Source organism: Bubalus kerabau, chromosome 6 (assembly GCF_029407905.1).
Source record: "Bubalus kerabau isolate K-KA32 ecotype Philippines breed swamp buffalo chromosome 6, PCC_UOA_SB_1v2, whole genome shotgun sequence".
Lineage (NCBI taxonomy): Eukaryota > Metazoa > Chordata > Mammalia > Artiodactyla > Bovidae > Bubalus > Bubalus kerabau.
In genome coordinates, this window is record NC_073629.1 from 90,928,662 (window position 1) to 90,950,416 (window position 21,755).

Here is a 21,755-nt window from a genome sequence, read left to right on the forward strand (position 1 = left end):
TGAAGTGAAAAAGCTCAAACACAGGAAAAGATCCTCAGTAATAAGGGAAATACAAATTAAAGCCATAATGACACCATTTTTACTCACCTATCAGACTGGCAGAGATCACATCTTGGATTATGAACTTTGTGGCCCAATGGGCAATCTTATATATTGCCAAGATGAGGGTAAATTGCATTAATTTGGTAGTATCTCTAAAAGTTTATAATGTACTCATTCTTTGAGCAAGTGATTCCATTCCTAAGTATTCATGCAATGGATATCACATATAAAATATAAGATTGTAGAAACATATTGATTAAAGAATTGTTTTTAAAAAGGACAAAAATGGAAAAGAGGCCCAATTTTACTTGTATAGAGAACTGGATAAAATAAACTATGGTACATCTATATAATGGAATTATATGCAGCCATTAAAATAGACACTTTGATGTTAACCAAAATGGAGAGATCTTCACTGGAAACAAAAAGAGAGAGATGCAGAAAAATTTGTGCAGAAGTCCACTTTGTGTGGAAAAGAAAATAGACTGAAAACTATTAGCTGGTTGGTTGCCTCTGGAAAGGAGAGCTGAGTGGGAGGGAATCTTGTCACACTTGCCACCCTTTTACACCTTTTAATTTTTGAATCATGTATCTGTACTACCTAATTTGCAAACAAACAAGCAACCTAACAAACATGAATGAACAACCCAGAGAAACTTAGAGAAGTGGGTATAAAGAACTGAAAAGATCCCAGGATTTATAATCAAGTGGGTCTGTGTTTAGATCCTAGCTCTTACCCATAGGCTCTTGGTTTCTCTGAGTTCTGTAAAATGTAAATCCATACAATAAAGATCATAATGCCTAACTAGCACTGTTGTTGAAAGAGTTAGAAATAACGACCATGAAGGGCCTGGTTCAGTGAATAGTAGCCATTATTATTGAGTTTGGGCCATTTACAGGTAGGGAAATTAACCATGGAGACTATTCCATACCACACAGCATGTTTAACATCAAGTCCTCCTCAAGGGGCACTTAGGCTTTGCACTACTCTCTGGAGCCTGCCAAAGACGAGGGCAGCTCTCTTCAGAGCAGGACAGAGCTGGATCTGCTTGGCGGTTCAATGTTTCAGGTGCAATAGAGCAGCAGGAATGGGTCTTCTTGGCTGGTTTCCCTCATTACCGTCAACCAGCATTTGGGTGAGAGGTGGAGTACTGTGGGTGGTCTGGGGTCCTGTAAGCAGGATTACTATATAAAATATAGGATGCTCAATTACATCTAAATTTCAGATAAACAGCAAGTAATTTTACAGTACAGATATGTCCCAAATAAAACAGCAGAGTTGAAAAGCAGCATTCCTGTTCTATAAGAGTATTTGCTGGTTGAAATTCAAAAGTAACTAGGCATCCTGTCCTTTTCCTTGTTAAATCTGGCAACTCTGCTCATCAGTGGAGATACCCATAGGAAAAGTCATGCATTTATTTGGTAAAATAATGCTAAGGTCCTCAGAGCTAATCTTGAAGAACCACTTCTGCCTAAATACTTCGCAGCATAAATATTAAGGCAGGACTTGAGGTAAAGGTGGAGGAGGTGGGGGGGATGTGGAGGAGGCACAGTTATGCAAAGGTTAACCCACCGCTTAAAACTGCTGCCTCAGTTACTTTCAGCCTCCCCTTTTCTTCCTTGATGAGGTGGGGCTCTTTCAGCTGGAGAGCGAGAAGAACTATGGGAAGACAGGTGTTTTTCCCCTTTCTGATGACACGCCATTCCCTAGGGAGCATGCGCCAACGAAGCAGGCCTTTATAAGCAGAAGCTACGCGCCAGCGGCACTTGGAGGGGAGGCTGCTCGGGGGGAGGTGGGCATGTCACTCCTCTTTGTAGGTTAGCGGTTTTTCAATCAGATGGCGGTTGGGTGAGCGGGGAACTGGATGGAGGGTGGTGAGGTAATGGCCTCTGCTTTCTTTTTCTTTCTGCAAGGACTTTGTCACTCCTCCCTCCAGGACCTACCAGAATGTTCTACTGAAAAGACTCTCTTCACTTTAACTTTTCTTACGAAGCATTTTCACCTCTTCAGGAGGCCTGGCTTTTCGCCTCATCCTTCTGCCTTGATTCTGAATAAAACGGTTCTCTAAACGTGGGGAGGCCACAGGGCTCTGAAATGACTCCTTTCTCCTCTCTGTTCAGTCTTTGCCTAACTCGCTTTGAGTTAAGATGGAAGCTACCTGTGGAACCTCTTTTCCAGTCCCCTAAAAAGGTGGCCCACCTTCAGTGCTCACTATGCCTTTTAGCAGGAGAAATAGGCTTCTGGGGAGATACTCTCTGAATGAATTTTTGTGGAAACTGCTGTTGTTCCCACAGTGATAGGGACCTGATAAGGTCAGATCTCTTAAAAAGTCTCTCCTAAAAAAACCTCACAGGCAATCTGGTTAGCTGTGCCTGCCCAGCAGGTTAGACACTTTTGAGACTGGGCTTAGGAGGTGGTTTTCCAGCTGTATACACCTTTATAGAGCTCTGTTCTCCTGGACTGTGTTTTCTCAGACACAAGTCCCCAGTGTGGGTTTTAAGCCAAGCACATTGTTCAGGGACACTCTGTTCCCCAAGGCTAGCACTTCCTAGACAGAGAACAAGCAAGAGCTCACTTTGGATTGTGACTAGGCAGGTGGCACTAGTGTTAAAGAACTTGTCTGCCAAAGGAGAGGACATAAGAGATGTGGGTTTGATTTCTGGAGCAGGAAGATTCCAGGACGGGAGGGCATGGCAACCCACTTCAGTATTCTTGCCTAGAGAATCCCATGGACAGACAAGCCTGGCAGGCTGCAATCCATAGGGCTGCACAGAATTGGACACAACTGAGGTGACTTGGTACACATAATGCTTTTGGAGGCTCAACTCTTCTGCTGAAGTCCTGGCCAGATGAAATGGTGGGACTGATGCTAATAAGCTACTAGAACCAGAACCCAGTATTATTCAATAGTTGGTGGCTAAGTATCAGCTAAATAGAGAGAAGGTAGGGTAAATTATACCTCTATGGAGAGAAAAATGATTGAGCATCTCTGGATAAGCAGCCCACTAACCTCTTAATTTCACTGGACTTTACCAATGAAGATAGAGTTGAATGTGAAATAGCATCCAGATGCCATGTATAGGAATAAAGAGGCTGAATGGGGGTTTACTTTGGATATTCTAGGTTGAATGCTAGCCTTAATGCTTAAGTGGAGGCTACTGAACAGCAAATCAAACATGGAAACAAACGTTTGGGGTGGGGCATATTAACTTGCTAGATGCACATAGGGAGAAGGCAAAGGCAACCCACTCCAGTACTCTTACCTGGAAAATCCCATGGACATGGATGGAGGAGCCTGGTAGGCTACAGTCCATGGGGTCGTGAAGAATCAGATACAACTGAGTGATGTCACTTTAACTTTTCACTTTCATGTACTGGAGAAGAAAATGGCAACCCACTCCAGTATTCTTGCCTGGAGCATCCCAGGGACCGAGGAGCCTGGTGGGCAGCCATCTATGAGATCTCAGAGTCGGACACGACTGACGCAACTTAGCAGCAGCAGCAGCAGATGCACATACAGGCTGCTTCTGTCAACTTCACAGACTTGAAGAGTGAACTTTTTAACTTGCATATCATTAGGTCACTCCTTTACCTTATGTATTAGATCCTAAAAGTTCCCGGCACCTCATTGTGTTAAACCAACTACTCTGTACCTCTTTCTAGCAGCCAGTAACTCAGCTGAAGTTGTTAAAGGGGCTTCCTTTGCAATGTGTAAGGGGCTGCAGCTTGCTGGACCCTCCTTGAGTGGGAGGGCTGTTAGCTGAATCCTCTTCAGCTGTGACTCCAGGTAGTTGCATGAGCCTAATTGAAACAATTTGAGTCAATCAGCCAGTCTGTAATCTGGAGAACATTTCTCTAATCTGTTTGAGAAATGGTAGTTGAGATCTTGCAAAATCTCAAGACAAATGCAGGATCTCAAGAAAAATTAGCATAACTTTAGGGGATAAAGCTTTCCAATAGTCTTTATCTAGTGTCAAACCCTTAGAAGTTGATTTTACCTCTTTGACTCTGCCTCCCCACTTTGCAGACTCAAGTTTCCATAGCCTATGGCCAAGAGCTTTTCCAACCCTGTGATTTATTTCAGCCAAGTAGAATTAGGCTGACCAGCTGGTAAAACCATTTGAGAAGGACTGAATTGATTCTCATGACATGAGGTGTTGTAAGACTTATAACAAGTTTATAGACCTCCATGGAAATGTGAGTCATTTTTCTTATCACCCATATGAAGGTTTTAAGGTGAACAGACTGTATGGAGGTGGTTATTTGGGAAATAAGGGACATCTGGGCTATAGTCAAGCAAGTAAACTTCAGCTGCTGGAAGCGGGGGGAGACCTAGAAGGATTTCAAATAGTCGATGGGCAAATTTCTTACAATAGTCATAACAGCTAAACAGTCAAAGCTCCCAAATAATTGCTACTTGATTAGACTCTAGAAAGCTGCCTGGAAACATTTCTAGTCATCTAGAAAGGCTACATACTTCAAATAAGCGGTGCCTAGTAGAGCACTTGCCATGAACATGTGAGGGAGAAATGGCTGTATGATGGAGCTTGATGTAAACACTGACAGGATTTGAGAAGAGCTCAGGTTAAAGCCATTTAGGGAAGCAGTGAACTGTTAGTTGGGTTTTGGTGACTCAGTAGAACAAGGGCACATACCGTGCATGAAGAAAGGCTGAATATGGCTGGTACGAATGAGGCTGAGTTGGGAACTGAATGAGGAAGAATTGGGGGGAGGGCACAATCTGACATTCACTCTAACAGCAAAAGGCAATACAATCTAAAAAACAGTATTGGAAATAGTTCTAAAAGCTCAGTGCTAAAAGTTGTCCCTTTCTGGTAGTAAAATGCTTTCATCTCTGTTCTTAAACAACTTTGGGTCCACTTTACTTTCATTGTTTTTGTAGTTGAATCCATCCTAGAAACTAACCTTATGGACCTGAGTATGCCATGACGTCAGTCCTGTTGCTCAGGTCAAGCTGTTGCCTCTGCTTAAAGCTTTCTACCACGTCTCCCTAGCATCACACCTGTTTCCAGTGCGGCCACCTCTTCAGCCTGCCTGTGGCCATTGAAAGCTGGGGGTGTGATAAGTGTGGGCTTTGAAGCTGGATCTCAGTGCAGCTCTAAAGTACTGTGTGACTGGTTAATCTCAAACTCTGTTTACATATGCCATCTATCATGCCCCATGCCTGTTTGCTTCTCAGCATAAATAGATGCTCAAAACTGGCATTTCTGTTCAGCTATTTAAACTTCTAGCACCAACTGTGTGTAGTAGAGAAAGATACTAATACCTAAGCATAACCACTGGAGAAGGCAATGGCACCCCACTCCAATATTCTTGCCTGGCAAATCCATGGATGGAGGAGCCTGGTAGGGTGCAGTCCATGGGGTCGCTAAGAGTCTGACATGACTAAGCGACTTCACCTTCACTTTCATGCATTGGAGAAGGAAATGGCAACCCACTCCAGTGTTCTTGCCTGGAGAATCCCAGGGACGGGGGAGCCTGGTGGGCTGCCATCTAGGGGGTCACACAGAGTCGGCCACGACTGAAGCGACTTAGCAGCAGCAGCAAGCATAACCACTAGAATGGTAACGGTCTTGATGCTAATGCCTGAAGATATGTAAGGAACAAATATAAAACAGGTCCATGATAGTGTGATAGCTACTTGTGTTGCATCTCTGAAGATAAGGAACCTAGTAACTGCTTCAAAATAAGCACCAGTCTCCATATTGCAGAACCATAAACAGTTAGCTGGCTACCTTTGCTCCTGCATACCTGTCTAAAGCTTACGTGTTGAGCTGATTTTGGGAAAACAAACCCATCCTTACCATTCAGATAATAGGTGAGTGGTAGGCCTATTAAAGTTTGAAGACAAGATCTATCCTAAAGGTAGCAGTTTCTTCAACTGTAGCAATGAAAGACTGTAACACAGGACATACCAAGCATTCTTGCATGGTTTGGGGTCTTTTGAAATTGAAATATACTAAGAAAAAAACAGCTGACACAAACACAGAAAGACCATTCAAATGTGTCTAAACTTAAGGTCCAAGCCAAATAAGCACCTGCTTTCTACTCTTCCTCCTCCCACTGGACCAGCTGCTGTCTTATCATGTTTCTGTGCTTCAGAGAATTTCAGATAAACAGATAAACACAACTTGTGCTGAATCAAGATACTGCCAAGAACCATACACAGGGAATGTATTTGGCAACTTACTGTTAAATGCCACACAATTGTCTAGTTCTCTTGAAAGCCACAGCTATAGCCAGTGCTACTGGACTGACTTGTTTTTCCCCTCATCATATGGAGAAAAAGACTATCTAACCAAGAGCGGTAACCTACCCTAAGGAGGAAGGTGGCTCTCCAAAGGCAGAAGTTCATTGTTGAACTTAGTCCATCTGGTTCCAAGGGCAAAACAGGCTATTCTTGTAATGGAAGCTCTGTAACATAACCCATCTTGGTGGAAGGATTTTAAGCCTTCTATAACAGATCATGACTCTTGTGGATGAAATGCACCCTCTTCTGGATGGGGATGCCTTTTAAAAGGTTAGGTAGTAACACCTATCAGAGAAGGTAATGGCACCCCATTCCAGTACTCTTGCCTGGAAAATCCCATGGGCGGAGGAGCCTGGTGGGCTGCAATCCATGGGGTCGCTAAGAGTCGGACACGACTGAGCGACTTCACTTTCACTTTTCACTTTCATGCACTGGAGAAGAAAATGGCAACCCACTCCAGTGTTCTTGCCTGGAGAATCCCAGGGACAGGGGAGCCTGGTGGGCTGCCGTCTATGGGGTTGCACAGAGTCGGACACAACTGAAGTGACTTAGCAGCAGCAGTAGTGACACCTATCGTGTAAGGAGCTTGGAAGTGGTCACTCCATGCAACTGGGAAAACCTAGCAAAATAAAAACTGGCAACTAATCACAAGTCTGATAGAAAAACTAAGGTCATAGGGCAAACTGCTCTCAAAACAGAAGGCAGACACAGAATTATTTACCTAACCAGAGACCCTGTGACTCGGGACCCAGTACTCAAGTAGGAAACTTTAACTCATGACTGCTGGTGTGGACAAGTGTGAATTAAAGGGGGCCCAATTTTGGAGGGGCCCCCAAACCCACATTTCTGTGAGTTTTACCTCTAGAACCATAACAGGTTCTCCCAGTGAAGATAAAAATGAAATATTCTTTCAGCAGTGGAAGTGGGAATGAATAGTAACCATCTTGCAATGTCAGAGTGTTCTGTTAACAAGGCCTGTTTTCTTTTTTTTTTAATATAAATTTATTTTAACTGGAGGCTAATTTACAATATTGTATTGATTTTTCCATACATCAACATGAAGAGAGACTACCAAACCCTATCTGTATTAGGGGGAAAGGAAATACCCAATGCCCACCCCCTCTAGCCTTCCTGCTTCACATAAGGAAGAAGGAAACATTTGTGAAGAGCACAGCCCAAAGTCACGGGATCCATAATAAACTTGAAACCTAATCATAAGGACACAGAACTCGAGAATGCTTCCTGGTCCCTCACAACCCCACAGCATTACATCTCCAATGCAATGGCAGGGGAATATAACTGAAAACTGGGGCTTCCCAGGTGGTTCTAGTGGTTTAAAAAAAAAAAAACCTGCCTGCCAGTGCAGGAGACAAGACATATGGGTTCGATCCCTAGGTCTGGAAGATCTCCTGGAGGGGAGGGCATGACAATCCACTCCAGTATTCTTGCCTAGAGAAGTCCATAGAGGAGCCTGGCAGGCTACAGTCCATAGGGTTGCCCAGAGTTGGACACAACTGAAGTGACTTCACACACACACACATAACTACAAACTACGTGTCCAAGACCTTCTTTAACAAGTCTCTGGGAATCCCAAAGACAACAAGAAACAAAAACAGACACCATAGGAAAGCTTACCCTGACACACAATTACAGCAAATAATCACAGTGCAACACCTAGCCAGATATGCAACCTCACACCAAAGGCCTACTTACCTCAGTTTTATTTTATCCAGTTCACAATACTTTGCTTTCAGCAAAAAGTTAGGCAAGACAAAAAAAGATAAAGCAGCCCGAAAAGAACAAATATCAGAACTAGACTCAAATATGATTAAAGAAATTAACAGATGGGCAACTTAAAATGGACACACTAAAGGCTCTAAGTGGTCAGCATACAAAGAAAAAGTGAGTAAGCAGAAATGAAAAGAATAAAAAGGAAATGCTAGAAATAAAAAAAAATCAGTTAACAGAAATAAAGCCTTTGGGTTCATCCATAGAGTAGACATGAATGAAGAATCAGTGAACTTAATGTCAATAGAAGCTTCAAAACTGAAACATGAAGGGGGTGGGGACAAAAATGGCAGCAATATCACTTAACTTCAGGACGATTACAGACACTAACATACACAGTAGGAATAGCAAAAGAAAGGGGACGGAAGATACTTGAAGGAACAATAGGAATTCTCCAAAATTAATGCTAGACACAAAATCACAGATCCAGGGAACTCAGAACATTGAGTAGGATAAACAGAAAAACATCAACACCTAGGCATATAATCAAACTGAAGATCTTCAAGGAGGAAAACCATTTTGTCTATAGAGGAACAAGGATAAATATTACTCTAGACTCCTCAGAAACCATGCAAAGAGTGGAGTGAAACACTTAAGATACTGAAAGGAAACAACGTAGAAGTCTATATCCAGTGAGACTATTTTTCAAAAGTGGAGAAAGACAAATGATGTGCCACTAGACCAACTTGAAAGAAGTTGAATTCTTCAGAAAGGAGTCAAAATGCAGCTATATGAAAAGTGCATTAGAGAGTATAAGGCAAAATATTAATTCAACAGTGTACAAAATAACACTGTATTTGGCAACTATAATTTGAGTAAGTAAAATTAAAAAAAGTTGACTTGACAGTCAACATTCAAAAAACTAAGATCATGGCATCTGGTCCCATCACTTAATGGCAAATGAGGGGGAGGGTGGAAACAGTGACAGATTTTATTTTCTTGGGCTCCAAAATTACTGCAGACTGTGACTTGCAGCCATAACATCAAAAGAGGTTTTCTCCTTAGAAAGAAAGCTATGACAAACCTAGACAGTGTATTAAAAAAAAGACATCACTTTGCCAACAAAGGCCCATGTAATCAAAGCTATGTTTTTTTCTAGTAGTCATGGATGTGAGATTTCGACCATAAATGTTGAATGCCAAAGAATTTTGATGCCTTCCAACTGTGATGCTGGAGAAGACTCTTGAGAGTCCCTTGGGTAGCAAGGAGATCAAACCAATACAATCCTAAAGGAAATCAGTCCTGAATATTCATTGGAAGGACTGATGCTGAGCTGAAGCTCCAATACTTTGGCCACCTGATGTGAAGAGTCGACTCATTTGAAAAGACCCCGATGCTGGGAAAGATTAAAGGGAAGAAATGGGGCAGCAGTGGATGAGATGGCTAGATAGCATCACCGACTCAATAAATATGAATCCGAGCAAACTCCAGGAGATAGTGGACGACAGAGAAGCCTGGCGTGCTGCAGTCCATGGGGTCGCAAGGAGTCGGACACAACTTAGTGACCAAACAAGTGAAATGAATGACAATTATAAGATGAGGGAAGAATTGGAAATACACTTCTATAAGGGCTTCCTAGATGGCATGGTCATAAAAAGAGCCTGCCTGCCAAGGCAGACATTGTTTTCATCCCTGGATCAGGAAGATCCCTGGAGAAGGAAATGGCAGCCTGTTTCTGTGTTCTTGCCTGGAAAATCCCATGGACAGAGTTCTCTGGGCTATAGTCCATGGGGTCACAAAGAGTCGGACAGGACTTGAGTGACTGAGCACATACATGAGGGGATTGTACTACCCATGAAGTTGTATGATGCTCGTTAAAAGAGAAGGATCTATTGTAACTGTAGACTGTAATCTCAAGAGTGATCACTAAAATCAGAATTACAATACACGAAGAGAAAACAGTAACGCAGAATATGCAGTTTAAAATAGAGAAGGCAGAGTGGAACACAGAAAATGAAAAACAATATAGGCCACTAAGACAAGATGGTAACAAATATGAATCCAACTTATCAAATGTCAGTTGTCTAAATACACCCATTAAAAGACTACCAATGTGGATCAAGAGACAACTATATGTTGTCTATAAAAAACTCAATTTGAATACTTTGTGCAAAAATAAAGGGGTTGAGAAATACCCATGTTAATACTAAAAAAAAAAAATTCACTCAAACCTGACTGTAGAATAAGAGAAAAGTGGGGAGAGGCATCATGTAACAAAGGGGTCAATTTTCTGAAAAGAAATAACAATCCTTAATGTGCATATGCCTAACAGGATCAAAGAAGCAGCAGCAAAAGCCAATAGAACTACAAAGAAAAAGGGATGTCTCTGTCCTTGGAGCTTTTAACATCCCTCTATGGGTAATAGATCCACCAGGCAGAAAATTAGTAAGGACATAGTTGAACTGAAGCAAGTTATCAGTTAACTGAATCCAATTGACTTCTATAGAAAACTTAATCCAACAACAGGATACACATTCTTAGAGGTCATGCACAGTGTTCATCAAGACCACATTCGAGGTTGTTAAATCAACCTCAGCTTAAAAGAAATGTTAAAAAGTGTTCTCAACACAATGGAATTAAAATCAACAGAAAGCTAGATGTCAATACTTGGAGTTTAAAAACTGCTAAATGGAGGTCAAAAGAGTTATTGAATTTTTAATTTTTGAATTAAAATAACTTAAAACTTGTGGGATACAACAAAAACAGTGCTTAGTTAACCCCAGGTGGAGTCTCCTTTTTGGCCGAGCAGTAAGACCCCTAAACCACGCTACTGCTTGTTTTCTCATACCATCCCCAGCACCTCCCTTATTAGTTCAGATCCTTAGAAACCAGGATACAATTGCTGACTTATTAAGGGAAATGGCATGAAACAGAGGTAACAGGAATAAGCAGAGAAAGCCTTTCACACACTGTATTTCTGACTTGTGTGATAGAAGGAAATGCAGAATTAGGTAGAGTCTGACCATAGTTCAGTTCTGAGAAACCCTAGCTAGACAATGGAGCCCCGGAATTTCTCAAGGGTTCCTGCTTGAGGAGCTGTGTCCCACAGCAGTCTGCTATCTGAGCCTGCACTTCTGCCTCTGGCTGAGGGCAGCAGGTGATGCCATGGTGGGTTGCTGAAGATGCAGCTAACTGCCTGCCCATCTGTAGATTGCTCTAGTGGAAACATCGTGACACACCTTCAGGGTATAAGAACTGATCTGGGGAGTACTAGATAATTGAGTATAGAAATGCTTGATTCCTGCTGCTCCTCTCCACTACGGTGGAATTTCCCAGGAAACTTTAGATCACTGAAAGCCCTTCAAATGAAAGTCAAAATTTTCTGACTTGTTACATTCATAAGGTTATATCCACCAAAGTATGTTGACTAGTACTGCTTATTCTGTTCTTATTTGGAAAGATGGGCTGAAATATCTTAGGAATTTGCATTTGCTCTGAAGCACAAGTCTCCATGAGAAGAGGTAATTTAAGGTGGTTAGGAAAAAGTCAAGCCTATCACTTACATTCATAGAGGGTACAATGACCTAAGGTTTACCAAAGAGTGAATATTAGTTTTAACTAAAGAGTCTTAATTTTTTTGAGAAGGCCCCTTAGAGGCTGCAAGTGAGTTTTTGACAAATATTAACAAGTCAAAACTAGGAAGAGGTCATTTATAAAGATGCATGATAGGTAATGCTAGGAACAACCAGTAGTCCATTGAGGGTTTAAAAACTGGACATACTTGAATGACAAGAGCTGTGTGTGGTTTTGGTTATGGTTCAAATTCTGGGGGCCAGGAGAAGTTACATGACATGCAACAGAACCTTAAAGGGTTTACTCCATTTGCACCTTATTTTTTGGCCCATGATGGAAGAGGATGGAAAATATTGTATTACCTGTTCTCTACTTGCTCAGAAGATAAATCCAGGATACTGAATTCTTGAAACTCTACAGAAACGAAAGGCCCCTAATAAGGCCCTTATAAGATGAGACATCATCTAACGTGAAGTTCACGTAAAACTGAATGAAGACTAATCGTTCACGTACAAACTGTACCCCAGGACTGGCAATGATCCCAGCTGGTGTTCTTACAGTTCTGGGAAGCAGAAGACTGGACGTTTCTCTTCAAATATTTATACCACAATAGAAATACCAGTCAAATATTGCAAGTCATTAAAGATAACGTAAAACAGATGCCTTTCACCTTTTTAAAAGTTTAATTTGGTTTTGATCAATGATCTGATCTTAAACTTAGTGAGAGACATGCAAATGTTCAGGTTTCCAAATGACTATCAAAAGTTTTGGAAAAACTGTCCAATCATAACCAAGGAAGTACTTCCTGGAAATATGGAGCCTTAGGAATACAAAGGAAGGAAACAAACTAGAAAATATACTTAGAGTAATAAGCATATACATATCTCAGTTTACATAAAAAACTTGGAGCTCTAGGGAAGGAGTCTATAAGCCTAGTTAAGAAACAAATTACTCAGGGGAACTTGAGTTCATATGAGTTACTGGATAATCTATGTCTTGCTAATATTACCTAATATGGTTCCACTAGCTTAGAAAGGGGAGAAGGCAATGGCACCCCACTCCAGTACTCTTGCCTGGAAAATCCCATGGACGGAGGAGCCTGGTGGGCTGCAGTCCATGAGGTCGCAAAGAGTCAGACACGACTGAGCGACTTCTCTTTTACTTTTCACTTTTATGCACTGGAGAAGGAAATGGCAACCCACTCCAGTGTTCTTGCCTGGAGAATCCCAGGGACGGGGGAGCCTGTTGGGCTGCTGTCTATGGGGTCACACAGAGTCGGACACGACTGAAGTGACTTAGCAGCAGCAGCAGCCTAGAAAGGAGCAGATAGCTTGGGTTGCACAGAATAGAGTGGGTTGAATATAGTAAGGAAATGGCCTCTTCATGTTGCTTGGACTTTAAAAAACATAACTTCAAAGCTATCGGGTTTGTGCAAAAGTGACGGAGGGGTGTGCAAACATTGTTTTGCATTGTTGAAATTTACCTTTTGATATTGGGATATGCCTTTTAATATAGGGACAACTTGCAACATACAATGCATTTGGCCTAGGAACTGCTGAGGTGATGGGGGTATGCAGGTGTGCACTGTGGGGGTTTTGCATTGTTGAAACTTGATTTGTTAAATATCGAGACAAGTCACAACATCATCAATGCATTTGATGTGCTGTGCACAGTGCTGTGTCACCTGCGACTTTGGCATATTTTTCCTGTCTCAAAGCAGGGACTGTGGAATTAAGATCTCAACAGTGATGGATGGCATAATGCAGAGACTTCAAGAGGGACAACATCATATTCTATTCAGGGCACTTGGGAAACTATGGGGACTATTTTAGTTTTGTACCAATATGGCAACTAGCAGCATTCTGGAGCCCAGTCTATCTCTGGATCTCAGTAATTAACAGCCCAACTGAGTTCAAAACTTACACGCAGGTGAAAAAGCTTACTATCGAGCTTGGAACTGTTGTCCAAGAAGGCAGTGTCGTGGAATAAGTTTGACTTGTGGTAGCTTGGAAATGAAAGTACACTTCAAATGAGCCACCTTAATGATGATGCCCCAGGGGTTTTTGTGGCCACTTCAGTGCGTTTGTATTGGTCTGTTTGTAGTGTCATCTCCTGGGGTTCCAACAAACGGGGACAAGCATATGACATCTATGTTCTAGTATTGTGCCTGAGAAACAGTGCATGCCTTCATCTCTTATCAAATAATAGAAACACTAGGATACCAGGAATCATAATATTTTAAATGGGAAAACTATTAAATATGCCCAGCCTGTTTAAAACCCTAACCAATTTTTCAAACATGACTAAAACACCATAAACACAAATTCACCAAGCATTTTTATGACAATGCTGTTCAAAACATCTATAAAGCCAAGTTATCCACTAATGATTTCAGTATCTATTTGTATATCAGCAACACTGTACAGTACTAGGTACAGAGCTAAGATCTTTGACTATTGCAAAGGGGGAACTTGGACCTACAAAGAGCTTAAATGGTCAGGAAAAGTGGGGAAGACAGTTGGGGTAAACAACCCATTCAAGTGTGAGCACAAGGTATGACTCTACTAGGAGAAAACTAAGATGGCTTGTGTGCAAACCATGTTTCCTTGAGTAAAAATAGCAGGCAACAAAGGAACCTTGAGTAATGGGTCTCAGTGAGGAATGTCCAAGGATGACAGAGTATTGCTTTGCTTTTAAAGGCATGTTTAAAATCTGTTTAAAATCCATTCCAAAATAAAAGGAACATACTTTGTTTAAAAACTTCCTCACACTAGAATTTCCATTATTTTCAAATCAAAACGACCTGAAATATGGCTCTGATAATCAGTAGTAATGTGGCTTATGGCAAAGTCACATTAATTCTTCAGTTCCCACATCGATAGGAGGGAGTGCTACCCTCTAAGGGTGACTGAACTGAGTACAGTGTTAGAATATAAACTATCACCCAGTGAAAGCCCAGTCTCCTCACACATTAAGCAGATATGTTTATATTCTGAGCTCTTTTATCCTAGATCTTTGCTAGCATATACTAATCCTCTAAGGTCCTTCCAGACTTCCTTGGGTAGTATATTTGCAGTTGGGGTTGTCCAGAGGCAGGTGGGAACTAAAACAAGCTAATGCTATGCCTTTGGAAGAAAAGTACCTGCTTCATGAAGCTATACTGTCCTAGACCATTTCCAGTGAAAAACAAAGCTAGCTCTTCTATAGAATAGTGTATCGTTGGTCCCATTGGGTCCATCAATTCCAACTTACAACTGTGATAAACTCATTCTGGTGTTTGTGTTTAGCTTAACTAGAGCTCATCTATATGAATATTATCTCTACAGTGAATTCCTTTCTCTGTGTAAATTAACTGTCTCTGAATTAACAATCACTAAAGCAAACAGATGGAAACCCCTACTTTTCTCCTTTGAAAAAAAAAAAAAAGCTTTGGGAAAGACTGGCAAAAATTGTCAACTAGTGGTCACCAAAGGTAGAACTTGAGACTTTGTCTTCACTAGCTTGTAATAAACTTTGAAGATTATTTTAGTCTGAGTCTGCTCAGGACATTTGGATCTGAGCACATTTTGCAATGCACCACTTGAGAGCCCAGGTTGGGGGTGAGGTGAGAGTGGCTTATCTCAAAGAACCTTCTTTAGATTAAAAAGCACTGAACTTGTAAGGGAACCTCCTATGTTCCCAATACCCTCCTGGGTTCATTTGCCCCAGTTAGACTATTTGTGGTCTCACATGCCTCACCTTTAGCAGAAACTGATTATTCTTAGCTCTTGTGATCAATTTATACTCCCACAAGCACTAGGAGTTGTGTGTGTAAAAAAAAAAAAAAAAAAAAAAAGAAAGAAAGAAAAAATACTCACCACATCTCACATCCTCACCACCACTAGGTTCTGTTTGACTTTTATGCTAACCTTGTGGGTGTGAAATAGTATCACTCATAAGTGCCTCAAAGTTCACTCCCTAAAAATACACTATAGGTGAAGTCAGTGTGGTAGCTATAAATGAGGTGACTTTCAGAAATAGTAATTTAATTCTGAGTAAGTTTCTACATAACAATGTGCAACCGTCAACTGACAGTGATTGTGTTCCCGGAAAATTCTACAAGTGTTAAGACCATGCCCAGAACTCTTTATGCCAGATGGAGTTAGATTTTAGACTTGGTTAACTGGTTTTCTTCCCTTCAAGGTCGGAGACAACTTAGTCACGTGGAATGCAGGACAGTTCTTATTCTACAGGACTCCTGTCATGTGCCCTCAAGACATGGCTGGCTCTAGACCGTCTAGAACATCCTCCAGTTATTTTGATAACACACCCCTCCGTGTATTTCTTAAGACTTAGTGATATACATACTCCACTGAAAATCAACCCTTTAAGGCATTGTACACCAGTATAATTGTAAATTGACATCTTAGTACAACTTTAGGGAAGTTGCTTGGTTAACTGTGACTGACTCTTGATAGTATCTCTCCTTTTAGTACGCATGAAGTTTGTTCTGGGAGTTTGTTCCTTATTTCAGTAATGCTGTTCTATGCATGATTCTGTCTTATATGCTTTTTTTGCTTGTCATGCTGCCTGTTAGTTACAGTGTCATTTTCTCAGCATTTTTAGAGCTTAATCTGTGGAAATAGTTTGCAGTCTGTTTAAGGTATGCTCCAGACCACATCTGCATTTGCTTTTATTTGGGGACCTAAGGGACAAGAATAAAGGCAGACTACTTTTTATTGGGGGGGGTGGCGGAGAAACTTTATTGGAGCTTAAAGGACTACAGATACAGTATAAGTCATGAAGAATAAGATCACTCCAGCCCAAGAGTATTAAATATAAAACAGAACTTGGAGAAAAAGCAAACTGTAAAATTCCTACAGTGTACCATTTGCACCAAAAAGTAATACTATACAATTGTCACAGATACAAACATATAGAAAGTGTTAGCATGTAGATGGGAAGGATTAACTTCAGGATAGTGTCTTCCCTGGGGAAGGGAGTAAGCATAACAAGATGGCACACTTAAACAGCTTTTTTTTTTTAAAAAAAGCTAAGTCAATAACTACATGTATCATATGTAGATTTTTGTTTGTAAACCTAACTAAGTCCAGTAGGTATCGGCTGAGGCAAAGTTCAGAATGAATTCACACTTTCAAAAAATGTGACTACATCCCACACTATTATAGTTACTGAAGATCATGCAGACACAGTAATGACCTTTGGACTTTGACTTGCAAAGTTGACTTAACCCAATCTGGACAGAAAGCAGACATGAACTGGAGCCTATAGCTTGAAACCTCAGCTGTTAGAGGTTCAGAGAGGCAGACAAAAATCAATATAGAGGCAGGCTATTTGTCATAAACAACCAGGTGGGTTTTCAGTTCAGTGTTGAGAATGTTTACCGTCCAGGATGGAGTTGGCTTTTGGAGCAATGAGAGTGTACTAGAATCTGGAAACGACTAGGGGCAGAAGATCTAGAATATCTGTAGGTACATGAAGAAGCTATATATGTCCCTGTAGAGACCACTTAGCCTGGGTGTTGGGGGGAGGTGGTTACCTCTCAGTGGTATAAAGGCCACTGTAAAGTGGGAGTGGGAAGACTATTGGATGGTGTCAAGAGGAAGCCCCAGACTGCAGGTTAGACCCTGGATAGACTCACTAACTGGAATTCTGACCATTGCCTTTCTCTTTGGAAGATGTGAGTCAGACTAAGTTGAAGATGCACCAGAGCTGGTAAAATAGAGGAAATCACTCAGAAGTCAGCCTGTGAACCTGATCAGAAGCTAGATATGTCACTTCCCACCAGTCACACAGCTCTCTATCTGGGTAATTCCCAGCAGTTCTCACTACCCCACCATCCCCAAATTCCTCCAACATAGCTCTCCAGGAGCCAGCTTTTATCAAGAAGTTCCTGCCTCCTTGGAGGCAATTTCTTTCATTAGGGGCTGGCACCTGCCCCACCAAGGGCCATGAATCATATTTCCTGCAACTTCTCAATGCAATGAAGGAGTTCTTCAAGGTGTCTGGAACAGTGGCTGACAAATCTCTGAAGGCACAGAATTACCACCAGCAGAGGTCTCTCTTCTAAGAAATTGTAGCTGGCTTAGAGATGGTTCAGTTCAGTTCAGTCGCTCAGTCGTGTCCGACTCTTTGCAACCCCATGAATCACAGCACGCCAGGTCTCCCTGTCCATCACCAACTCCCGGAGTTCACTCAGACTCACGTCCATCGAGTCAGTGATGCCATCCAGCCATCTCATCCTCTGTCGTCCCCTTCTCCTCCTGCCCCCAATCCCTCCCAGCATCAGAGTCTTTTCCAATGAGTCAACTCTTCGCATGAGCTGGCCAAAGTACTGGAGTTTCAGCTTCAGCATCATTCCCTCCAAAGAAATCCCAGGGCTGATCTCCTTCAGAATGGACTGGTTGGATCTCCTTGCAGTCCAAGGGACTCTCAAGAGTCTTCTCCAACACCACAGGTCAAAAGCATCAAGTCTTCGGCGCTCAGCTTTCTTCACAGTCCAACTCTCACATCCATACATGACCACAGGAAAAACCACAGCCTTGACTAGACGGACCTTTGTTGGCAAAGGAATGTCTCTGCGTTTCAATATGCTATCTAGGTTGGTCATAACTTGCCTTCCAAGGAATAAGCATCTTTTAATTTCATGGCTGCAGTCACCATCTGCAGTGATTTTTGGAGCCCGAAAAAATAAAGTCTGACACTGTTTCCACTGTTTCCCCATCTATTTCCCATGAAGTGATGGGACTGGATGCCATGATCTTCATTTTCTCAATGTTGAGCTTTAAGCCAACTTTTTCACTCTCCTCTTTCACTTTCATGAAGAGGCTTTTTAGTTCCTCTTCACTTTCTGCCTTAAGGATGGTGTCATCTGCATATCTGAGGTTATTTAGGTTATTCCAGCTTGTGTTTCTTCCAGTCCAGTGTTTCTCATAATGTACTCGGCATAGAAGTTAAATAAGCAGGGTGAAACCATAAGACCTGTGTCATCCTTCCCTGACACCACCCTGGGAAAATGCAATTCTCTACTTGTTGCTGCTTTGAACAATTAATTTTAGCCCCCAATTGACTTTTTCTCATTCTTAACCAGTACTAAGAGGCAGATTACCTTTCCTACCGAAAGCAGACTTCCTTCTCTTTAAAGATGTGTTTTGTCATGGTTTCAGGCTTGAGCTGGTGTTTTTTTCAACTTCCAGACTATGTGTGGACCCTAGCTGTCTTGGTTTTCTGCCCTGTGCTGCCTGTATGAACCAAAACTTTGGACAACACCGCAAAGTCCTAGAACAGAACCGTGTTTTAGCACTTGCTTATTTGAACCTAAGTTGCCCTTGAAAACTAAGCACAATACTTACTTGCCAATTTAGCTGAGTATTAAGTAAAAATGCCCAACCTTTTAGGTGTTTGTATCGATTTTTCTATAATATTAGTTCTCCTATAATACCATAAATGGAAAATGTAAAAGTCTTTTCCTAATGGGCTTTTTGACTTGTGAAACATCTGTCTCTGAGTTGCTTTGACACTTTTGTGAGCTCCCCCATAATTCTCAGCACTAGCTAGACACAATTTCCCTTCAACTTGACTGAAATTTTAAGGTCAAATCACATTGGAGGATAAAACTCAGTGTGGATTTATTAATATGTAATCATTTAGCACTCTTTCTGTTTAATAAAAAATATAGTAGAGTGCTCTGTCTCGGGAGAATATTTTTCTCATCTTCCTTAGTTTCCCTCCTAGAGAATTGAACACTAAATGAAATCTGCATATGTGTGTCATTAGAAACCCCTTAGTACTCATTAGGGCAGGCATTCATAGTATATGAGGCAATAATGGACTGGCAAATGTTAGACTTGAGTTTTCATGAGTATATGAAAGAAAACTGGAGTGGCAAACAGAGGACTGCTTTGAAGGGTGGAGAGGAAGTTTTTTTTTCTCACATTTCTCTGAAGGGAGAGGGAAGGGTTGTCCTATTTCCCATCAGATAGAAGAAACCATAAGATGCTTATTCTATAAGTGGACCCCAGAGATGTGAATTTGATTGTAGGTAGGTTATTTGGAAAATGTGGAAAAGCAGGTAGAAGGAAGTGAAAGATGGAGAAAGACCTACTATTGGTGCATGATTATGCAAGCCACCATGAGAAAGCTAAGAAACTCGGGGAAAGGATGTAAGATACACTGAGGAATTCTCATACCTGAGGTGCAAAAGGACCTGGGGTATTTATACATCAACCTTTTGGTTACTGAGGAGGCCAAATATGGCAGATGAGTGAAAAGTGGTGATAGCCAAGGATATGTTCCTCTCAGAACAAAGCCCAGACAATGACCCACAGTGCACCACGGTACCATTGTCACACTAGATGGAACTTAGCTAAAGGGCTGTGAAGCTTTGCATGGGGCTTGCAGAGACTGACAGACTAGCATGATACTCTGACAGCATTCTATGCCTAATCCAGCTTCCTTCTCTCTTACACCAGTTGTTACTCCACAATAGACATTCAGTTCAGTCACTCAGTCATGTCCGACTCTTTGCAATGCCATGAACCACAGCACGCCAGGCCTCCCTGTCCATCACCAACTCCCGGAGTTTACCCAAACTCATGTCCATTGAGTCGGTGATGCCATCCAACTATCTCATCCTCTGTCATCCCCTTCTCCTCCTGCCTTCAATCTTTTCCAGCATCGGGCTCTTTTCAAATAAGTCAACTCTGCATGAGGTGGCCAAAGTATTGGAGTTTCAGCTTGAGCATCAGTCCTTCCAAAGAACACCCAGGACTGGTCTCCTTCAGAATGGACTGGTTGGATCTCCAGCAGTCCAAGGGACTCTCAAGAGTTTTCTCCAACACCACAGTTCAAAAGCATCAATTCTTCGGTGCTCAGCTTTCTTTATAGTCTGACTCTCACATCCATACATGACTACTGGAAAAACCATAGCCTTTACTAGACGGACCTTTGTTGACAATGCCTCTGCTTCTTAACATGCTGTCTAGGTTGGTCATTTATGCAACTCTAATTCTCAGTATCTGCTGTCAGAGCCCAGTTTCAACAACTTCCTTACCTTCTCAGGGCTGATTAGAGTGTTTTTCTAGCTCAGGGATTTTTTACACATACCCAGACTTTATCACTGCACGCTCCTAGGCATCCAGGCAGGCTTGAGCAGTATAGGATGTGTAGGTAGATTGTGGCATGAGGAAGCCCTGCATATGGGAAATACTTCCCATGATGTCCTCTTAAATATCTGACTAGATACCTAAATGCATGTGGCTTGTGAGCCTCTTGTTGCTAGTGATGGTTCTGCTTGAATCAAAGAAGGATCTTATAGCTGGTTTTGAATTGAAGAAATTGGCTAAAGCAGGGAGAGAGAAAAATACCAGTCAGAATCTGCTACCAAGATCTCTGGTGTGAGACAACAGTATGTGGGGTTCAGGCAGTGTCAGTAAGCAAAACCAAAGTTCTTATCCAGGAAAGCTACATCTTTAGTGGACCTAGTGAAGCACTCAAGGCAGACAACTTCATTGCCTGAAAACCTTGAGTTCTGGCTTTTGTGTTCTAGTTACTCTCAGTCAGTCTGAACTTAGTAATGGGAAAGAGGCAGGTGTACCTGCAAACAATGTACATTAGTGTTGGATACCTCTTGGCTCCTTTGGAGGATGGTAAGGCTGGCAACTTTTTATCCAGGTATGTAATACTATATGACTATATAAATGGACTTAGCCTTGTTGGCCTAGAGACTGTGGTCCAAACACTGTTTTCCTGTGGACCCATATTCTGTCCTTTTCTGACACCTATGTCTTCAATGGAATTAAAGATCTTATTAGAGGATTTTTACTCTGCCATCACTTTCTCTTATAAGCTAAATTTAAGCTTACATCTCTCCATACAGATGGCATTTATCCCTGTTCCTTTCTTCTATTCAAAGCTCTTATGAGAAATGCCAAGGAAAGTGTAAAATCTTTTACTTTGCCCTAAAGCTTTAGAATTTATTCCTTATAATCATATCCTCAGAAAGATAACCTTTGTTAGAAATGTTAATGTTTAAATTTCTTGAATTTCCATCTCATTGCCTTGTCACTCAGTTCTTTGTGGCTTTTGAAGAAAAGGAGCCAATTCTTGATCACAAAAATGAGCGAGAGACCATGACAACCA

At 41.6% G+C, this 21,755-nt stretch overlaps 1 long non-coding RNA gene across 1 annotated transcript in view; it reads left to right on the forward strand.

Moving 5' to 3' along the window:
- Positions 1–1,621: 1,621 nt before the first annotated feature.
- LOC129655406 (uncharacterized) overlaps positions 1,622–21,755 on the forward strand; it is a 37,577-nt gene continuing 17,443 nt past the window's right edge. The window contains exon 1 of the long non-coding RNA XR_008715986.1: positions 1,622–21,287. This is a non-coding gene — a long non-coding RNA (uncharacterized LOC129655406). The remainder of the gene's footprint in view (positions 21,288–21,755) is intronic.